Source organism: Diadema antillarum, unplaced genomic scaffold (assembly GCF_040938485.1).
Source record: "Diadema antillarum isolate AM-2024a unplaced genomic scaffold, OU_Dant_1.0 seq00001411_RagTag, whole genome shotgun sequence".
NCBI lineage: Eukaryota > Metazoa > Echinodermata > Echinoidea > Diadematoida > Diadematidae > Diadema > Diadema antillarum.
Window position 1 is genome coordinate 575,341 of NW_027272165.1, and position 14,046 is coordinate 589,386.

At 38.0% G+C, this 14,046-nt stretch overlaps 1 pseudogene; it reads left to right on the top strand.

Annotated features, from left to right (window-relative positions):
- LOC139709194 (solute carrier family 4 member 11-like) overlaps nt 1-14,046 on the top strand; it is a 208,963-nt pseudogene that overhangs the window by 75,300 nt on the left and 119,617 nt on the right.

The following is a 14,046-nucleotide window of genomic DNA, read 5'->3' on the forward strand; positions in this document are numbered from 1 at the left end:
TTACAAAGCTGCAAGCGAGATATTGTATCGTGTGTTATTAAAGGGGCATCAGCCATGCCATTGAAGGCCTGGGAAGCAGTGGAAAGGAGTTGGCTAGAGTGATCTCCACCTCCCAGAAATAGGTCACTGATATGGAGTGAGAGAGAGAGGGAGAGAAGGAGATGGTGACACTGATATGGTCAGGGCAGGCCTTTCTCACAGAGGAAGGGTGAAAAGGAATTATGCTCACTGATGGCATGCTTTACCCTGCTTAACCCATCCATTGCCGCAGGCACAATTCATTTCATTTGAAGGTTTGGCAAAACAGGATGAAGTCATTTCATATTAGAAATTGAGCAAGAGCAAGAGCAGTGGCAATGGCAGTAGGAAAATTATAATGATTATTATAATGAAAAAAAAAGTACCTATGCTTGCAAAAAAAAAAAAGAGTTTTGTCTCTGAATCAGCGATTACAATTGATATGCCGAGTAGGGCAGTTTACTCATTGAAACTGTTTGCAACGGCAACGGAATACTGGTGGAATACGCTGACAGAGGTACCTGTTAGATTTTATTCAGAGACCAACCCAGAAGTGGGTGTGTTGTCATGGTAATATATCCTGAATGATTTACGAAATTCATTTCAGAGGCAGCCATGCAGTCTGATATTAGGAAAACTGTGGCCTCGTGTTTTGGTACACATCAGTCAACGCTTACTCATGATTTTGTTGTTGTTGTTGTAATAATGAATATGGGAAAAGCGGAGCAATAGGAATGTTTAATAGCCAGTGAAAGTATTTTAATATCAAATTGTGTGAAGCTCCCGGCTGAAATTGCGTTAGAATGGAATAGGGTTGAAGGGTGATTGACAAATTAATGCTAGAATCAGAGTAAGTATGAAAGTTGTAATATAGCATAAATATCATTGGTTTGTTCAGGGGAGACCTGATGCAAAATTCTCTCAGGTCTATTGAAGGTAAAAGTAAAATCAGACAAGGTATTCCATTTGATTGGACTGAAATTGAGCATAAAAACTCTGAAAATTGCATGATACACCATGAATGCATAAATAGTATATACAGGAATTACAAGTGGAACAATATTTGAACTCGTGTAGCCATTTAGTATTCAGCTCTCTTTCAATGTTGATTAAGTGTTCACATCACACAATATGCCATCCCTTCCTCAACTGGCCTTTGGAGGAGAAAATGGTGGAATTAGCCCAAATTTCCTAGAAATTAGAAATGGGATGTCCTTCCCTTTCACGGAGGGGAAAAAAAATCCCGACAGCCAAGTAACATACAAAGACACATTGTAGACTGCCATTCCGAAATGAGAGAAAAAAAGATGGATAAATGTGGCTAGCAGAGGGTCCCATGCACTTTGGTAATACACCATACACTCATTATTCATTACCTGGTAGGCGAGATTACTGTTTTTGACCTGTTATTTTACTGCAGTTCATCATCAACCAAACAGTAGATGCCTTTTAGTTATTGTGCGTTTAATTCCCACGAGTGTGGGAAAGTTCGGTGGGAGGATGTAAGAAAGGAGGAATTCGTGAATCATTTTTGGAAAAATATTATGGAAGACAATAAATATTTTAAATGTATATTGTGTCATACTTCTTTATATCATAATAATATCATATCACATCATATATCATATTAGTAAATATCTCCATATATCATATCATATCGTATCATATACCATATTATGTCATATGTCATACATGCATATCATATATCACATCACATCACATCATATATCATATCAAAATGCACATATCAGATATCATTTATTATACATGTGCTCAATGTCTTCTAGGAACTGCACTATCTTGTGTAGATATCTAATATGTTTGATAGCACTGATATACTTAACACAATCATTTTCCCTTATGTTACTGTGTGGTTTGCACATTATGTGTATATTCAGCCATCTGCAAAAGCAGAAAGGAGAAGCCTCAAAATAATACATACCCTGATTTGTTGTTGATACAAGATTCATCTGCTCAAGTGAATTTGTTTACATTTTCCCCATAAACTATGCCATCATGATTTGATCAAAATAGCGATGGCAAGGAGGATCACTATCACTGAGAACTGAGGCCACAGGAACACATGGACTTGATGAAGACTGGCTGACTTTGAGCTGTGATTTGCTGCAGTGGACCATGAATGTAGATCAGATGAGGGCAAAGCAGATCATGAGAAAGTACCATCATGACAAACTGATACTCCTTCATAGCCTGTTGAACTGCACTGCTCACGTGTGAGGAGATTCTGGAATGCAGAATCAGAATTTTAAATTGCCCACCTTCACTGGAAAAGTGGACAATTTGGGGCGATTATGATTTTGCTCTCGCCCAATTTCACTGGTTAAAAGACATACATGTATTCAAGGATTAGAATATTTTTGTGCACATTTTAGTCTTACCTGCCAAGAGATTAATGTTTTATTTCTGCTCTGCATTTAGTAGAGTGTGAATGATTTGATACACATGCACATGTACAGTTGCAATAATCAGAATAATATCATTGCAGGTAAAAAGACAACAGCAACAACAAATGTACTGATAATCGGGGAATGGAGTTTCAAGGAGCTACAAAATCAATTTTGAGTGCCCGTTGTCGCTGATCCACTGGGAGTTTGATTTCATAGCATCGACCAAACAAAATGGGGCAGGTGTTGGAATTTGCTCAGGACAGATACTCTGATCAGTCAAGGACAAGTAATGTGTTCTGGCAACCTCATAAAATCTACTTACTGGTGGAAATTGACTCGTCACTCCAATCATTAATCTTTCGAATGCTCCAATTTTCAATCCTCACCATGCTGACTGGGGGGTTAGATGAAAGCATTTCCACTCGTTGAATGCATGGGATAGGCCAAACTATGCATTCTTAATGTCTCTCACTGTGACATGGTCATGTGTTTGCCAGCACATGAAAAAAAAAAAAGAAGAAGAGAAAACCTGCCTCTTTATCTGTATAAAAAGAAGACAAGGACTGTACAAGATTAGAGGCAGCTGGCCTCAGTGCAGTCTCATGTATGATTCATCCAGCCAGAGCAGAGGAGAGCAAACTGATGCGTAACCATGGCAAATTTACTTGGTGTTTTCTATCCTCCATGTGCTTATACACGAAGTGAAGTGTAGCTTAGATGAATGATGTGGTTAATATTGAATGCTGTTTGCATGATTTACTGGAACTTAATGGAATGTGGCTTAGTTATGGGGTTATTAGCAAGCAACTCTAGATAGTTTGCTTGATGTATGTGGATAAATCCTATCCCCCCCCCCCCCCCCCCCGCCATCTCGCCCGATTTCTGCATGAAGATTTATGGGCCGCAAAAGTGTTGAAGTTTACAGTGAAATGAATTTTTTCTCAGTGACAGAGACTTGCATCATCTCAGAAAGTGTGGAAGGCGGCTTCTTCTGAGTGGGAGTTTGGTGCTTGAAGGATTAGCATCACTCAGTAGCATCTGAGGATAGATTGCCCCAAAGTACAGGGAGACATGCTCACCTCCAACTAGGCCTAATGGAATCTGCATTACAGTACGTTTGGTTTCTGTCACGCTATTGTTGGCATGTAGCAAGTGTGCTCTGATGTGTGGGCAGCTCATATGCGCGTTCCTTGTGAGGGGATTCCTGCCCCCGTCTTTTGCCTGCCTATGTTTCTCGAATACATTGACATTTTAAGCATTCTTTAAGGCCACCAAGCCCGTTTGCCCCCATGGCCAAAGCTAACAAGGAGAGACTCCACATTTGGCGATCATTTGCACCGCTGGTCCCCCGCGTGACATTTGTAGGGACATATGTGGAGGAGCCCGAAAGTTAGACGAGCACCAGCGTTGTGTGTGGTCAACATCTGCAAGCCAGAGAGACAATGTTAAACAAATCTTTGAACACTTCAAATGCAAGAAGAATGTTCTTTCCAAATAATTCAGATTCATTCTTCAAGATATTTGACATGTTGCTAAGCTTGTTAGTGAGATGAGAAAGCACCACCAGAATGTCTGAGATGAAGATGTTGTGAGAATCATCTTCTTCTCAGTTAAATGAGAACACCGTAGAGAATATTCATGGACTCACACATCCAATGTGGTTCTCAAGTGATGGTATCATCTTATCATTTGTTGAGCCAGTGCAAGGAGGCATCACACCTCCTTGGTCTTTGCAAATAATGAGTAATTAGTTTCGAAGAGGTGGGTGCTTTGATGTACATGTATGGATGATATGAAATAAAGTTATTTATCTCATTTAAAGAGAAGCCCCCTGCTCTCAATAGCTTTCAAGATGACATTTAGACCTTCGTTCCTCATGTACTTTGTAGTTCTAAAATGTATTTGCTGTATTGCTGCAAAGACTGTTCTCTATCTCTCTCTCTCATTCCATGTATGTGTGTGTTTATGTTCTTATGTATGTATGTATATACAGTCAAACCTGTCTATAGCGGCCACCCAAGGGATACGGAAAAAGTGGCCGTTATAGACAGGTGGCCGCTATAGACAGGTAATCCAACTTTGTGTGCATTGCCTACATGTACATGTATCATCGTTGTATATACATGTACATTTATGTGTGTACGTATGCACACGTGTGTATCATGCATAGAACAATGCCGGTGTTTATGAAATTGTTGCACAGTACACTAGATGTAGCATGTGCACAGTCATGAATTAGTGCATTATTGTGACTGAATAAGTGATGAATGCAACGGTGGCGATCACTAAATGTTGCCCAGAAATGACTGGCACAGCTAAAAAGCAGAAAAACACCCTGAATTATCAGCTCGGCTACGGCTCCATCGGGTTTTTGGCCGCTATAGACAGGTTAAAATCTACCGCGGGAAACAAAATTTGTGGCCGCTGGCCGCGTTAGACAGGTGGCCGCTATAGACAGGGTCTTTAACATGGCTTTTCTCTCGGGGGGATTTTTCAGTGGCTGCTATAGACAGGTGGCCGCTATAGAGAGGTGGCTGCTAAGGCAGGTTTGACTGTATTTGGGTCATGATGTGAAATAAGTTATCGTATGATGTATGCCTCCTATCCATAGTATTATTCTGTGTAATCATTGCATTTTTTTCTTCGTTTTTGTTGTCGTTGATATTTTGAGCTGTTGAGTTTTTTGAATTTTCACAAAGGAGCCGATGTAGCGAGACAAATCTCAGAGGAAGATTCCCAAGATATCTGTAAGACAGCCAGGAGCAGGTGTCCTGAGATATTGGATCCTGTACAAAACAATCAAGATTGATATGGTTGTTACGCACGTGTTGTTTGGATGGTACTCGCATTCCGCAGTGACAATAATATTTCCTTGTATCTTTGCTCCTTTGTCTTTTTCAGATGAGGAGGAGGAAGTCACGCTCATGTATGCCCAGCACGAGGTAGGTTGAAAACAAGAAAAGAATGCTCATTTTTCTTTCTCCTTGACCTGTCAAATTTACGTCATTTAAATCTAGACTGGAATCATTTCTGTTAAGTTCCTATACTGGGTCTTCAGAGAACCATTATCATCCTTAAAGTTCTCAGTCATCCGAACCCTTTTACTTCATTAGTTTGATTTATACAATTTATCCAACTCAATTATGATGCCAGCCAGTTTGCATATATTCTTCTCTCTCCGAAGTTTGCGCATTGCAAGCTCTGCTTTTTACCTTCCCCCACTATTTTTTAATGTTTTCAACATTTTTACGTCAATATCATGCATCTAGGCTTCACAATTTATTGTGTGTCTATATTATATTCCAATGAATTATATAGAATATGTATACTGATTTTTTTGCATGATTTTATTTGTACACTTGTATTTCTTGTTGTATTTATTATCATGAAAATGAATATATGAAATCAAATCAAATCAAGTCCTTGGTAAATTTAGGCGCAGAAATTATCATCTTGTATCATTCAAATTGGCAGCTTTCAATTTCACTGGGTATTGCAAACGCACAAATGTTTGTGGTACATTAATTTTCGCACATTTCGTGCTATGTTTGGCTAGCGCGAATTCTAAAACCCCCGAAAATATTCTCTGCAATTTTCTCTGCACAGTTCAAATGAGTTGGAAATCCTGCAGAGCAAGTTCATGAACCCGCAAATATGTTTTTGGGCCGCTCATCATGAAAAATTAATCCTGCAAAAATATGGACATTTACAGCATCTTACACTTGAATTAGATTAGATGAATCTGGTTGACTTCATTACATCTGCAAAAAGATCAGAAAGAAATTGATAAACATTTGCCAATTTGAGACAGATAACTTCACCCTTCTAAAAATGTCACCAATTAGATAATGATAATAATAATTGACAGTGCTTATATATCGCATAACACAAAGTGATGATGTCCTATGTGCTCAAAAAAAAAATGAAAAGATTATTCAAAAACATACAATTCCAATTACTGTGATGGTACCGAGGATCAGATAAAAGTCAACAAGTTGGATGGTTTCGCTAAAAATATTTTCTGCAACTGAAAAAGACAGTGATTCATGACCAAAGTAGGTAGAATGTGGACAAGAAATGATTCTATTCTTCCTTTTTCAAAAACACTGATAGTAAAATGTATGCATGTATATAATCTCTATTTGTCATTAACTATCATTTATCTTTCACACAGTTTAATTGTAATGCCTATGATATACATGTAATTCCTGATCACGTATTCTGTGTTGTGTTTTGTAGGAAAAAATCATAAAAAGATCTGGCAGTAAACCACATAAGTGTCATTTCTGGGACGTGTTAGATTGATTAAATGAACATTACTACTTTTATCATCAAATTTAATACTGTAAATTTTGGAATGTAATACAGCATCCTGCATTATTTCGCACACAGCAAGCTTCAGCGAATGCCTCAATGGACCTGCCATTTTTGTGAATTAGTAGACATAAAATGTCCATTAGTCACACAGACAAACAACTGCCTGGGATGGTACTTGTACTAATGGCATTAGATATTGGATTAAAAAGAAAGAAAGAAAGAAAAAAAAAAGATGTTTCCCTGAATTTTTTTCCACATGGATTCAGAGATGGGATGCTGTTAACAGCTGATATTACTCAACTGTAGTCTTACTAACACCAAAGTTTGTTGAATAATGTATCCACTGTTTTTATTTCATTTTTGGCATTGTACAGTGTATGTGCATCTACATAAGGGCATGATTGCCTTGGCAAGCCAGCCCTTTAAGGAATGTCATTAAACATGTTCCCCAGGGAATAATTTTTTTTCTAGTATCAATTGCAATTTACTGTGCATTTTTTATACCACTGCTACACAAACAATCCTTTGTATAGCAGCATTTAAAGTATTATCTATCAGCAGAAATTGCTAATGAAATTGGAACATTATTTCCTGTTATCTGTTTGAGTCCATGAACAATGAATGACATTATGGGAAATCTTGCTTGTAATGTGAATGAAATTGATAAGCATTTGTGGGAGTATGATGGACACTTTAGGTGTTTTTTGTGTTGCTTTTGGCTTAAAACCTTTATAGTCAGCTGTGTCCACCCTTGAAAACCTGATTTACTATGTGTGCATTTGTGCATGTGTGTGTTTGTGTGTGTGTGTGTGTGTGTGTGTGTGTGTGTGTGTGTGTGTGTGTGTATGTGTGTGTGTGTGTGTATAGCAAATATGTCATAGGAAAAGTAGATTTTTCTTCTGCAGTCTGCATGGAAAAATTCCCATGGTGTGTTAAAGCGTTTTTCCAGGTAAAATTCCATGCAGTCTGGGTTGTTATTACGCTCTGGTATTTGCAATGATGCGTATCATTTGTTTAAAAAACAGTACATCCTCATACAAACAAAGATAAGTTTTACCTCTGCTGCCTGTAGCGGAGGTACATGTAGGTGAGTGTGGGTGATGGTGGGTTAAATTTTGGAACTGATAACAGTATCGCATGAATTAAGGAGGGAAATCATATAGACCGCACAGGAAGTTTGCGGTAGGAACGAGCTTCGCGCATGGATGCCAGTTAGGAAGTATGATGAATGGTTGATTTAACAGGCCGCTGATGTCTGATGCCTTTGCTGGAAAAGAATTATGAGAGCCGAAACCAACTCAGGAGCTAGTATACTCTCGCAGGAATGAAATCCTATTCGGGAGGCAACCATAAAACGAGGGAGGAGGACAAGATTACGTTTATCAATGCAAAGTAAACCAGATTAAACTGGTTCAGTTGTGATTTTTTGTGTTACTATGGAGGTGTGCTTGATAGCTTAGTTACAGAAAATACAATGTTCATTAATCTGATCTACTGAAAGTCATATATCACTTTAATACGCAAACGTCACAAATTTTACATGGGTGAAGAATTATGAGTCTAAGATCATGTGTGTAAAAGCTTAAATGGTGATGCACTTCAAAATGTTCAAAAGAAATAAATGAAAAACTTCCCCCATGTCACTCAAGATTATGCTTCTCTTTTATACCAAGAAAAATGGTTGGAATTTTTTCGGGGGTGTGGGGGTCTAAATGAATTCACTGGAAATCTAATGTATTTATTTTCCCTCCATCATTATAGAAGTTTCCAGTTTTATTATTCTGAGAGAAGGTCTGACCTACCTACGTTTACCTCAAAAGTATATCAGCTCAAGAAAGGAATTCAATTTTCACGGTTGCAGAAGGGACATGCAAACTTTAAGAATGAGGAAGGTAATCTCATTTTGATTTAGAGCCCATCCATGTGTGAAGTTTATGTTTAGCTGTGGAGTAGGAAAAAAAAGGGTTATAAAAAAGAGGCTTTTCCTAATGATTTCAAAAAGTCTTAATACCACACTGAGGCAGTTATTAAGCTACAGGTGGGAAAACTGCCTCGTAAGTAATCGTGTGATAATGAAATTACCATTTAAATATATCTCATTAAAATTCCCAAGCTTGTCGCATTCAATCAATGTTAGTACAGCTCTTTGTGTGTTATTGCCCTATAAAAGGGTTGGAGCACATTTTTTATGCCTCTGTCATGATGTGTCGCCAGAGGTATTATGTTTTGCTCTGTCCATCCATCCTTCGGTCCGTCTGCAATTGATTTTGTGGATGGCGTAACTTAACCCGTTCCATACCAAATTTTGAAATCCCCATAGATTCAATACACAGGTCACCATGTTTCTGTATGGAACAGGTCAAGAATCCTTTGAGGTATCCAAGTGAAACTTGGCATGTGCATGTATGAGTGGATGAAGCTGTGCCTATCAAATTTTTGGCGCCCAGGTTTAAGGTCAAAGGTCTTAGGTCAAGGTCAAATACTAAAATTTCATCATTTTTCCATATCTCTACAAAGCCTGAAGGTATTTTCATTAAACTTAGTGTATATATGAAGTACCAGATAGATATTCTCTAGATAAAGTTTTAGGTCATGGAGTCAAAGGTCAAGGGTCCAGTGAAAGTGCTAAAATTTTTCCTTTTTTTTTCTTCATATCTTGGAAATTTTCAGTTACTGTCTTGAAACTCAGTACATAATCTTGCGCACTGTGCCGGACAATGGTTCTCTTTGGAGATTTTGGGTCATGAGGTGCAAGGTCAAGGGTCAAAGGTCAGGTTAAAATGCAAAAATTATACTAGTTACTTAATGTTGAAATTATACTATTTTCTCCATGGATACAGAGATGAACCCAGGACATTACTCAATATATGCTTAAATTAAGCTTGTATATACTGAACAAGGATTCTGTAGGAAAAGATTTGGGCCATGGAGTCAGAAAATTCTAAAATTTCATTATTTTTGTCCATGTTTTGAAAGTGGCTCAAAGTGTTATCATGAAGATTGCTGTTTACAGATAGTGATTATTATTTTCCGATCATGTGAACCCATTGTTTCAAATTGGCAAGATGTTCTGTAGACCTATTGGGAGAATAGTGTGAAATAGCAGAGGCTTACCAGTTGCCATAGCGGCATTTCTGTTTCTTGTTTTGATGATACAAAAAGGAAAATATTGCACACAGTTCTGCGATTGTTAAATAAGAAATTAAACATGTACTTTAAAAAAAATGTTTTCGGCTATTCTCATCTTTATAATCTTTAAGAATATTGCCTTTATACATGTATATAAAGAATACAACTCCTTATATGCATGAATAAAATGACAACAAAGACTTGACTGCTTTCTTTTTGAGATATCACAGCTGAAGCAATTTTTTTTTTCTGAAAATGCAAGATTTTTATCTTAACCCGTTGAGGACGAGTCCCGAGTACACTCAGGCAAGTGTCAATGGGAAATGCGTAATGTAGTAAAATCAGCCTGTCCTCAATGGGTTAAAGATATATTATTGCTCATTTAGCACTTTGACCTGAAGCAAAGCAAGTCAGCAGTGGAAGCTAATACACGCTGTGCAAGGCTCTGGAATGTGGCTTTTTGTATAGTGTGCATGAACCCCTAGCCTGTCGGTGCTTGGTGATTTCTGTACATAGTACATGAGGATCTTAGAATTTCATATCTTCAGTAGATATGCTGTCATGGGGGATCGGTGTTGTGAGCTGCATACTAACAATTAGCAGGTGTTTTTTTTTTCAATTCCATTTTGTTTTATTTCTCTACTTGTACGAATGTAATCATTTAGACAAAAGCAACAATTTTCACATGAAAATATAAAAAACAGTACTTGGAAGAAATAGATATAATTGTGTGTATGATTAACATACATACGTTTCATTGTATTTTGAGGTATAAAGGTAGAGGAAGTCATTATCTATCATCAGGAATTTGCTCGACTGGGATAATGACCTCTGGGAGATATGGTATCTAATAATTCAAATGTCTTATGATTCAGTTAAAACTAGTCAATAACAAAAAAGTAGAAATAGAATGAAGATTTTCTGGGAAAAGTCGGTTTAAAGCAGTAATTTTGCAACAGCAGACCAATGAAAAGTGGCACAAAATTAGACAGTCTATGCGTGGGGAAGCTATGACCATAAAACACCTTTCCACCACCTTATATTAGTAATGGTCTTGTGGACAAATCATACTGATGAGGTTTGTGAGCATTTACAAGCATCACGTCATCATCAGGCCAGCTTTCCTGTCAAAGATAGTCACCTTTAATAGTCACATGGTTGTGAGGTGACTTTCAAAGCACCCCTTACGACTTGGATACCTCTGTAACTCTGTTGTTTGTGAAATTCTAAAGGCATTTTAGTCTGTTCCTGGATCATATATAATTCATTACATCTCAGATAAAGCATAGATATACTGTAAAAGTGGACATCTTTGCGGGAGTAATGTTTCGCACTCAGCCAGGTGAGATGAATTTTGTGTTTCATTTATTCCGCAGAATCAAAACATAAAATAATGTTAGATATAACAAACAAAAAAAATTGTATGCCTTTATGTCTGCACTAGTTTCTTGTTGTGCAGCACAGAATGCAGGAACATTTCTTTACCATGAAAATGTCCATGCTTTACAGTGATCATGAAGGGAGTGAGAAATGAAGGGAATTTTCAGCTGCAGTCAAGCGAGAGGTTTTCAGCATGCAATGTAACAGCCCCTGTCATGTGACAGCCTTGTTGTGCCAAGATGCCTGTAGGACATCACATAATGTGATTTACTCATATTTCATTTTTTTTTTCAGTATTCTCAGCATGTCTTGAGTTTGCTAAAAATGTCTGTTTCATAACTTTCTTAACATGTGTTCTGATTTTGCTAAAATTTCTTCCCAAGTTGTTGCATAATATAATGTCAACATGGGCCTCTTTCAAAATAGCTTTCTTCCGTCCGGGAAAACATGTAACGTATGCGTGTAGCTCCCCCCAAGACATTTGCATTGTAATGCGTCAGGGGAATGAAATTTGTTGCAAGTTTCCTTGCCTGGCATTTATATGTTTGTGACAAACAGTACAAAGCTGCACTTTTACTGTGGAGATAACAGCATCTAGAAAATATTTCCCCTGTGTGAAGTCATCATCATATAAAGCGAGGTACAGAGTTCTGCCCAAGGAATTGTCAACATGGAATACACTGAGACATACAGATAAACATAACAGAGTTTTTTTTTTTTTGGGGGGGGGGGGGGAATCATGACATTATCACAGAACAGGATGTCACTCATCACAGATTCGTGTCTTACGATACAGGAAAGATATACTGTTACATTGTTTTCCTCTATTTGTATGCAGTTGTAAAGTGCATACAAAATGATTCAGGTATCATACTCCCCATATAACCCTTAACAATTGCTATTATGATACACTGCAATAAGAGCAACTCACAAATCAAGAATAAAGCGAACCTCTCAGGGTTCCTACAGTCGTGGAAAACCTGGAAAAATCATTAAATTCATTTTTTTTTTCAGACCTAGAAAAGTCATGTAAAAGGCAGAATTATTGATCAAAGTCCTGGAAATTTACAGAAATGTATATTTTTTGCCCATTAGTTACATTACTTTTTTTCAATGTAATTTTGTTTTTAAGGAAGACATTTCATCAAACCAATTGGACCAACTTGTTTGCTACAGACAGTGTTATACACACTGATGCTTTACACGGACACTTCTTTTAAAATCTAATAGTAATTTTCATTTATGGTATCAAACACTATACCACACACACATACACACACACACACACACACACACACACATGTGAATGCGTGACATATGTGACCCTGCACCTCAAAACAAACAAAAAGTCGCCAGACATGAATTTTTAGTTAAGACCATATTCTGAAAGAGCAGACTTTAAGCTTTAAAATGATGTATAACTCAAATCAAATGGACTCTACTAACCTATCTAAATATTGGAAAGAAAGCACAAACTCAGGAAAAGTGTGAACTGGGTAAAGAGGCTCTGAAGTAGTACAGTGTCTATTCAAGCACTTAATCTTCACCAAACCGTGCTGGCTGTGCGATGAATGGGACAAAAAACAGGAAGTTAACCACCAGAGTAATAACAATGAAGGGATTATCAGATTAAACTGAAATTGAGCGTGCCTCATTAACACATTCTGTCCATAATTAATGCCAACTTTCAATGCAGTAGCATTATCCTTTCAAAAGTTATTAGAGTTGAAAGTGAAGAGTGTGGACAAGGATTTTCAGAAATGAAAAGGAATTCTAAAGACACACCTAATCACACTATTCTACCAAAAAATGTTCAAGATAAACTGCTAAAAAAACACACTTTCCTGCCCGTTTTATGATACCAAATTTTAGTATAATGTAAAAGAAGACCCCCTCTTTCAGAAAATATGAAAAAGTCAAGTTCGGCTAGGTTGACCCATTTCACTTATTTTCAGTCCTCACGCAAAATGAGTGTGTGCGACTTTATGTTCGTTTTGAGGTGCACGGTCACATATAATTATGGTGACTGGCTCGCACCCGCTGCTATAAATAATATCATGCATTCAGCATATTAAAGCGTGCACGCTTGGGACACCGTAGTATGGTAGATTTTCTGCCAGATCAGATCGGTCTACTATTGGTGAAGTTTTGCAAAGTTTGACAGAATGAAGAAACCAGCTTTTTTCTTGTTTCTTGACCTCCCCAGAGGATTCCGATGAAGGACTTCAGCGCCGAGGTGCGAGCAACCCTGGACGTGGGCAACTTTGTGAACCGAGCCACCCTGCTGCTGGACATCAACCAGACCAGCCTGGAGTCCATCGTCACCCTCCTGCTGGCCAAGATGCTGGCTGGGGACGAGCGGTCAGAGCTCATCACCAAGGAGGGGCGGGCAGCCCTCATGACCCACGACTCAGGTCAGTTTGACCCTTCCCCCCCACACACATATACTCTTAAAGCTACTTAACTGATGATGAAGACCTCGTGCAACACCGTGGAAGATCAATACATTCAGCACATATTCATACTTTTATGTTTGTTTGGTTGAAACCAGTTGAAGGGATGGTGTAGACACTGAGAATTCCTTTGTAATGGTCATCAACATGATCACTTCTCTAGTTACGTCTTGCTGAAAACTGACTGCTTTTGTAGTTGATGTCATATTTCTGGATTGTTTGTTTGCTTGTGTTTTTTTTTTTTTTGGGGGGGGGCATGTGGAAAGTATTTGCTGTGGGAGCTACTTGTTCGAATTGATGTGCACAGTTTTACAAATATTTCCATCACAGTGGAGAGAGGT